This window comes from Thalassophryne amazonica, chromosome 2 (assembly GCF_902500255.1).
Source record: "Thalassophryne amazonica chromosome 2, fThaAma1.1, whole genome shotgun sequence".
NCBI lineage: Eukaryota > Metazoa > Chordata > Actinopteri > Batrachoidiformes > Batrachoididae > Thalassophryne > Thalassophryne amazonica.
In genome coordinates this window covers 157,822,007-157,830,939 of record NC_047104.1, presented here as the reverse complement: position 1 = coordinate 157,830,939, position 8,933 = coordinate 157,822,007, and the positions used below count along the sequence as shown (strand labels likewise).

General features: G+C 42.7%; 1 protein-coding gene across 1 annotated transcript in view; it reads left to right on the top strand.

Moving 5' to 3' along the window:
• The first annotated feature begins 5,626 nt into the window (after positions 1 to 5,626).
• The window catches only part of LOC117501250 (paired amphipathic helix protein Sin3a-like), a 58,117-nt gene continuing 54,810 nt past the window's right edge, over positions 5,627 to 8,933 (top strand). Inside the window, 1 exon segment of the mRNA XM_034160098.1 lies at positions 5,627 to 5,819. The gene's annotated coding sequence lies outside the window, so the exon portion shown is untranslated.

The following is an 8,933-nucleotide window of genomic DNA, read 5'->3' as shown; positions in this document are numbered from 1 at the left end:
TGTTGAGTGTATATATATATATATATATATATATATATACAGAGAGAGAGACAGACAGACAGACAGACAGATAGATATTATGCGATGTGTGCCTATGATGAGGAATTTGAGTTTACTGATTATTTTTGAGATATCTGTGTTTTGTTGTTCTGCTCACTTTGTTTTGTGGTTTTGTAGCAATCAGTATAAGTTGCTGATGTTAAAGCGGTCAGTGTATATAAGCTTTCCTTCTATCTACACCCTTTCAGTTGCATGGGTTGACTGACTGAGAAATCAGTTTTATTTATTTTGTTTTTATTTTGTTGCTAAGTTCTTCTTTTTGTCCTTGAACTGAATAAACTTGAAACTTATTGTTGGAACACTGTGCTGCCCTCCTGACCACATCCCTCTTAGAAAAGAGATTTTTAATCTCGATGCCTACCTGGTAAAATAAAGAATTTCATTGATTGATTGAAGAAACTGCAGCAAGAACTGAGGAAGATGATCTCAGAGGGGGAGGACAGCTACAGGAGGAAGCTGGAGACCAAGCTGCAGCAGAACAACATGAGGGAGGTGTGGAAGGGATGAGAACCATCACTGGTCATGGTAAGAAGGCAGACCAGATGATGGAAGGAGGCCTACATGAGGACAAAGAGCTCAACCTGTTCTTCAACATGTTCTTCAACAGGTCACCATCTGTGACAACACCTCCCACCCCCTGCATGCCACACTGATGTCCTGTCAGAGCACCTTTAGCCAAAAACTGAGACCATCGAGATGCACCACAGAACATCACAGGACATCCTTCCTACCTGTGGCAGATTGTATAGCTCCTCCCCCTTCTGTACGATGAATACATAAAGTTATTCAGTTATGTGCAATATTGTCAAACATGTGCAATATATCTTCCAGTCATTTCACATAAATTTGTTGTACTTATTATAAAACTTGTCTATTATACTAACATTTTCTGTAATTGTGTATTTACTGTTTATTGTTGCTATACTCTGGCAAAATAATTTCCTTCAAGATAAGTAACTGTTTTACATATTGAAGCGTTCTTCATGCAGTATAGGTTGTATTTTGACTGCTATAATATCCAGGACAATTTGTGTATCTCTGCCGGCCTGTCACACTTCAGGATCAGAAAGACTATATGGAACTGGGATGGTGGAGGAAGGAGCACTGACACTATCTAATACAGATTTTATGACAAATTTCAAGGCAGTTTTTGATCGCAAAGAGAATTTCATAATCTATTACATCTTCAGAAGGAACTAACCTGTTGGGATCTGTAGCTGGATGTGGATGAGGTGAATACTCTCTTCGTTCAGCTATACAACCTAAGGAGGAGTACCATGACAAGTTCCCAAGACACCCCTGGAGTTGGGACACACCTGTGTTACTGTAGAGGACCACAGAGTCAATCTGCCACTTTCACAGTTGATACTCTGTGTGCTTCTTACCCTGTGTGCTGCTATACAATGCTGCTGGAACTTCAGCGTCCCTCAGAGAGTCTTCCCAAGGTATCAATAAAGTTCTATCCAATCTAATCTAAATACACCATCTAAATGTGATTTAGCTGAGATCAGGGGCAAACTGCACCATCTGATCCTCTCCATGGTAAACTGTCCTACCAGAGTCTAGCACAGTGCTATTGTGTACCACTACAGCTGTTCCAGTTTTAGTGGATTCTGCAGCTGGTGGAATGGCCAGGTGTCACATCATGTAGATCACTTTGGTTGATAGAACAGTTTGACACCACTGAAAAAGTAACTTAAAAAATTCTCAACCACATAAGACATGTACATTTTGACCTTACTTTCCTCTATCTATACTACCCAAGAAAGTCCAGCATATGAATTGGAGCAGTCTATTATGATTTAAAATTATTAGTTAAAAAAAAAAAGCCACATGTCTTCCACCACATAGACCTTGGGACTGTGTCACTGAATTTGCTGTCAGCGACCACACGTCCAAGTAATCAATCAACTTCAATCAACTTTTTTCTTATATAGCGCCAAATCACAACAAACAGTTGCCCCAAGGCGCTCCACATTGCAAGGCAAGGCCATACAATAATTATGAAACACCCCAACGGTCAAAACGACCCCCTATGAGCAAGCACTTGGCCACAGTGGGAAGGAAAAACTCCCTTTTAACAGGAAGAAACCTCCAGCAGAACCAGGCTCAGGGAGGGGCAGTCTTCTGCTGAGACTGGTTGGGGCTGAGGGAAAGAACCAGGAAAAAGAGATCGATCACTAATGATTAAATGCAGAGTGATGCATACGGAGCAAAAAGAGAAAGAAACAGTGCATCATGGGAACCCCCCCACAGTCTACGTCTAAAGTAACATAACCAAGGGATGGTCCAGGGTCACCCGATCCAGCCCTAACTATAAGCCTTAGCGAAAAGGAAAGTTTTAAGCCTAATCTTAAAAGTAGAGAGGGTATCTGTCTCCCTGATCTGAATTGGGAGCTGGTTCCACAGGAGAGGAGCCTGAAAGCTGAAGGCTCTGCCTCCCATTCTACTCTTACAAACCCTAGGAACTACAAGTAAGCCTGCAGTCTGAGAGCGAAGCGCTCTAATGGGGTAATATGGTACTACGAGGTCCCTAAGATAAGATGGGACCTGATTATTCAAAACCTTATAAGTAAGAAGAAGAATTTTAAATTCTATTCTAGCATTAACAGGAAGCCAATGAAGGGAGGCCAACATGGGTGAGATATGCTCTCTCCTGCTAGTCCCCGTCAGTACTCTAGCTGCAGCATTCTGAACCAACTGAAGGCTTTTTAGGGAACTTTTAGGACAACCTGATAATAATGAATTACAATAATCACAAGTAATCACATTTGCTGCTCTTTAACTGTCACATAAGGACTTCAAAACGCATCATTTTGACCTAATTAAACCCTACGTACCAGCCCGGGCTTTGCATTCTCAGGGTGCAGGACTACTTTGTGTTCCTAGGGTGAATAAGAAGTCTGCTGGTCATAGAGCTTTCTCTTATCCTGCCCCTGTTCTGTGGAATGATCTCCCTGCGTCAATAAAACAGTCAGATTCTGTGGAGACTTTCAAGTCCAGACTTAAGACGCACTTATTTTCACTTTCATATGGCTAGCATACTGGCATAGTTTAGTTTTACGCTTTTTACTCTTTTAATTCATTTTATTAGTAAACGGAGCGGGCCGCTGCTTCAACTTCACCTAAATTCTGGGTCTGTTAGTGAAGCTTAGGGCTAGTGGCTGGCGATCACCTTAGTATTTCTTCTATTTTTCTTGTTGTTTAATGCTGACAAATTCACTGTATTTCTTGTCTTTCTGATGCCTGATTCTGTTTTTTCCTCTCTGTTTGAGGTGCAGCTCCATCCAGAGATGGGTGTGGTGTCTGTTCCTGTAACCCTCCTGTCCTGTGCACCGACAACATTTCCTGTAGATTCATTTTGTGAATTGTTCTGTAATTTGTGTCTGTGTCATGGCCCAAGCAGAGGGTCACCCCTCTGAGTCTGGTCTGCTTGAGGTTTCTTCCTCAGATCATCAGAGGGAGTTTTTCTTACCACTGTCGCCTGTGTTCTTGCTCTGGGGTTAGTAAGGTTAGACCTTACTTGTGTGAAGCGCCTTGAGGCAACTTTGTTGTGATTTGGTGCTACATAAATGAAATAAATTGAAATTGAAAATAATTTTGCCATCATTATAGGTGCATTCAAGCTCACCTGCATCAGTCTGATGTCAGAGTTCTGATGTGATAAATGCATGAAGAAGGGCAGGGTGAGGAGGCCAAATCATGTTCAAGCAGGGAAAAGAGGAGCCGAGTCCACAGCACTTGTGACAAGATGACTGCAAATCATACACACACACACTCTCGAACTCATCTTCGACCGCTTAGTCCAATTAAGGGTCACGGGGAGCTGGAGCCTATCCCAGCAGTCAAAGAGCGCGAGGCAGGGTACACTCAGGACAGGACGCCAGTCTGTCACAGGGCCACAAATCATACAATCATACAAAAATGTTTGAAACATAAATCAATATGAAACGATGAGTATGAGCAGTGTTGTGGACTCCCCTAAACCTGCTCGGTACTAAAGACATATAGGTCATTCATTCATTCATTTTCTATATGATTACTCCAGTCAAGGGTCAAGGGTGGATGGGTGGGTGGAGCCTATTATGACCCAGTCACATGGCACATGGTGATCATTGAACAAAGGAAAAAAGTCACAAATCATCAAGAAAAAATGGACGAATGAGCCAAGACTTCTCCCATCACCAAAAAGCCTGCGAGTCCAGAGCGCATAAAAGAACAAAGGTTGGATGAAGTTGGATGACAGTCAAATGGAACGCTGACGGTACAGGAACTATGCAAATGATGAGGAACCATCAAGACAGAAAGCAAAACGGATTATGGACAAACTGAAGTTATCGTTGGGATTCATTCACATTTTCAACAGTTTGAAAATTCTGATGAAGCGCCAGCTACAGCAACGAAGCTGGACGACGGCTAAATGATGTCTCTGAAAGTCATCGTAAGTCCAGATTTCTCGTTTCGTTTCGTGTCCTTTGTAAGTGCCGTGTGACCAGGGCTTTAGATCATGCACTGACAGTGATATTTTGATGTCGTGACATAATAATAATACTTCATATGAAAAAGTGAAGGGTAAAGAAAATAAAATTCACAAGTGTTGTCAGGATCTGAACCATAGAAACTTTCTGCTGTGTTCTGGCTTGACAGATATTATTACACCCTTCTGTCATATTTCAGTAACAGAACCTTCCTGTTGAAGATCTGAGCCACCAACAGGATTCTATTATTAAAGCAGTTGTGAAGAAGCAGTGATTTGTGTGGATTTTGAAGGCAGCATCATGTGGTTCTCAGCCACTGCAGGACCTGACCTGACCGCAGGCGGTGCGCTCCTGTGGTGTTTCATAGACACAATGTTTTCATTTATTTAGGCATGGTGACGTCTTCCATTGCTGGAGACAATTCTGGTTCTAACCGTCATCATGTAGACATTGCCCCCGTATGTCATGGTACGGTATGGGGCCAGTCAAGGCCAGTGGTGTATTAAGTTTCTTTCGGAGAAATTTGTCATGTTGCCCACCTATGGTGAAGGAACAGGCATCCTTCACACTAGTACGGCCACACTTAGAGTATGCAAGTGCTTCCTGAGACCCTTACCTCATTAAAGACAAGGCTATAAGCTTGAGATGGTCCAGCGCCAAGCAGCCAGATTCATTTGCAACGAATACAGGCGGGAACCAGGAATTGTAACCAACCTTTGTCGCACTCTGGAGTGGCAGCCACTGGAGCATAGGAGGGAAGGAAGGCGACTTGATATATTGCACATATATATATATTGCAGTGCCCCTGCCAACATACATTCTGCCTGGAGGAGGAAGCAGGATTTCATCCAACTCACAGCATCAAATGACCAGTACCGGACAGTTGTTGCTTGGAACCAATTACCGGCCAATATTTTATCGTTGCCCCTAGAGGAGTTTAAGTCTGACGTTGCTTCAGCTCTCCAGGCATCATAATCCTAGAACTGGACTGCACAGTTTTTAGTCCTATGTGATTTTAATTTTTAGTTTGTGCATATGTTTGTTTTTGTCGAATGCAGGTTAGACCAGGAGGGGACAAACCCGCCTTCCTCAAAACCACGCCCCCCGCATTCGAGGTCCACCGCTTCATACATTGTTGATAGCCACGTAGCCTTTACGGGCAATTTTAATGTTGACGTTTCTATTAGAGTTTCCTTTACGTCTTTTTACTGACGGGTAAATGTAAGAATCGCGGTTTATTGGTCGGGTGTGTGCAGCTGCTGCTGGTCGCAGCCCTGCGAGGTAAGTTAGCGCAAACTCTTAGCCCTTTAGCCGGTGACAGTAACGAGAACAAGCACTGTGCTAGGCTAACGTTAGCTGCTGTATGGACCAGCGATCTAAGCGCTATTTCCGTAATGATGTGAGTTTGTTTCTCTTTAAAGTACTGTGTGCGCAGTAGATTACTGCAAAATATGTAGCGTCAGTAGTGTGCTTCGTGTGAGGCTAGCGAAGACTAACAACCACAGCTAGCTGCTAGATCTGTTGAGTTCTCTTTCTGTTTCTTCTGGTTCTGTTTATTTAATACTTGAATCGGACGGACCTTGTTATGAGATGGTTCGTAGTGAAAAGAAAGTACCTCATATGACAAATCTTTCTGTCAAAATGTGTCCCACAACTTCGTGCTAGCTCAGTGTTTTCTGGAAGTTAGCTTGCTAGCTTCTGTGTCCTCGGTCTTCGTAACGCAGTAACACGTACAGCCTGCTTGCCGTGCTGTAGCCCAGTTAACTTCACCAAGTCAATAACTAAAGTTTGAAAGCTGCCAGCACTGCAGTGACATGATCATATTTTCAAGCAGCTGTATTTTGTATCATATGCAGACAGACAGGAAATATAAGATTGCGTGTTTTGTCTTTCTTCTTCAATTCTAAAGGATACAAGCCTGAATCAGTGTTTTGGTAGCTGTGATAGAAAGGATAGGTAGAATGATAATTGCAGTGTTTTGTAAAGTATGATAGACAAGACGAGGGCAGACATGGTGGTCAAACGGTTAGTGCGCTTGTTTCCCAGTTCAAGCCCACCCATGCCTGTTCTCCATGTAAGGTGGAGTTGCGTCAGTAAGTGCATCCACGTGTAAGACTGGCACCTGCCAAATCAACACAGCAGGTCCATGGTTGATCTGCTGTGTTGATTAACATGGAACGTTGCATAAGGGAACTGTGACGGCCCAACGACACCTAGAAACGTCAGAATCTCAAGGCAAATCTCATCCATCCAACAGTTCTCCTGTGTTGACCCAGAGTGAAAAAAACAGAGAAGTCTAAGCAACTTACTTAATAGTAGGAAAGAGGAGGAGGAGGGCCAACAGAGCAATAACAGGTAATGAGAAGGTCAAAGTTATTAACATAAGTTCAAGAGTAAAGTTGTAGCAGCTTTTTGTCTATTCCATAAGGCCTGAGGGGAGAAGAATCCTAATAATGCTGTAGTGCCCAAGTGGACTGAAACTGTTCAGATGCAACAGATAGGCTGCAGTCGGCCGTATCTTGCCGTCCGTCATGGTCCATGCTTCATCTAGTGTAGCTGATAACTGAAACAATCCTTCAGATCTTTCAAAGAAGCACCACATTCGGCACACATACTCCTTAATCTTTTGAAAAAGAAAAAAAAAGACTGGCCTGCTTGAATTTTTAATAGGGGTCAAAGAATTGCACGGGGTCAAAATTTAAAAATGCTCCAATCATATTGAAAACTATACCATATTATTTGTCTGCTCATAAAGATTCCAGAATTGTATAGTTTGTACTATCTGTGACTCGGTGGTGAAAGTTCTCCGGAAATGACCGGAAAAACGTGTCGCTGACCGAACCGTCCTCCTAAAAATTGGTCCCCCGGATGACGCGGTTCACGGATTAACACCTCATTCCTGCTTCAAACTACACACCAGTCATCATCTATCTCAGCGACAGATATCTGAAGGTTTTGTACAACAATCATTTCCACATAAATTCAGCGTTATTTCATCATGAAAGGCAGCGGAAGTGATCAGAGTGTCGAGAGCTGCTGGCTGATGCGTTCACTGCGCATCGGTCATTTCAAAGCATCTATCAGTCTGTGGCACTGCTCAGGTGGTATGAGAGCCCAGGTTGCTCTGATGGTGGCCTTCAGCTCTACTACATTGTTGGGTCTGGCGTGTTGCTTCTTCCTCTTCATAATACCCCATAGATTTTCTGTTGGGTTAAGGTCAGGCAAGTTTGCTGGCCAGTTAAGAACAGGGGTACCATGGTCCTTAAACCAGGTACTGGTAGCTTTGGCACTGCGTGCAGGTGCCAAGTCCTGCTGGAAAATGAAATCTGCATCTCCATAAAGTTGGTCAGCAGCAGGAAGCATGAAGTGCTCTACAACTTCCCGGTAGATGGCCGCGTTGACCTTGGACTTCAAAAAACACAGTGGACCAACACCAGTAGATGACATGGCACCCAAACCATCACTGACTGTGGAAACTTTACACTGGACCTCAAGCAGCGTGGATTCTGTGCCTCTCCTCTCTTCCTCCAGACTCTGGGACCTTGATTTCCAAAGGAAATGGAAAATGTACTTTGATCAGCGAACATAACTTTGGAGCACTCAGCAGCAGTCCAGTCCTTTTTGTCTTTAGTCCAGGCAAGACGTCAAGTCAGCAGTCTGCCCCATGATTGTGTAGCCCACAGAACTAGACTGAGAGACCAGTTAAAGGCCTTTGCAGGTGTTTGGAGTTAATTAGCTGATTAGAGTCTGACACCAGGTGTCTTCAATATTCAACCTTTTCACAATATTCTAATTTTCAGAGATACTGAATTTGGGGTTTTCATTAGTTATAATCATCAAAATTAAAAGAAATAAACACCTGAAATATATCAGTTTGTGTGGAATGAATGTATACATTATACAAATTTCACTTTTTGAATGGAATTACTGGTATAAATAAACTTTTTCATGATATTCTAATTATATGGCCAACACCTGTAGGACCCCCTAAGGGGCTTGCCAAAAATTAAATTTTTTTTTCTTTTCCTATGGCCCACTTTCATCACTGATGACTGAATGGTATGGGGTAAAAACAGCAAGAATAATGACAAAAGTGAATTTCATTTTGTCCACGGGTCCAAAGTTAAAGTTGCTCCAATTTTTTTGGTTAAAAAGTGATGCAGATTATTGGTTGAGCTAATATGATTAGTAAATGGCATAGTTTTGACTATGTTGAATGCTTGTCTACAGAGTATTGATCAAACAATGTCAGCGTCAATTCAATTCTATGACGTGACATATGCTACCATGTGATGTGATAACTAAAGGCCCCATTCACACATAACACAAATGAGGTCGAATGGTGCACAGAGGAAGGTTTGAATGGCTCTCGTGAATGCCTTGTACAGCAGTCGG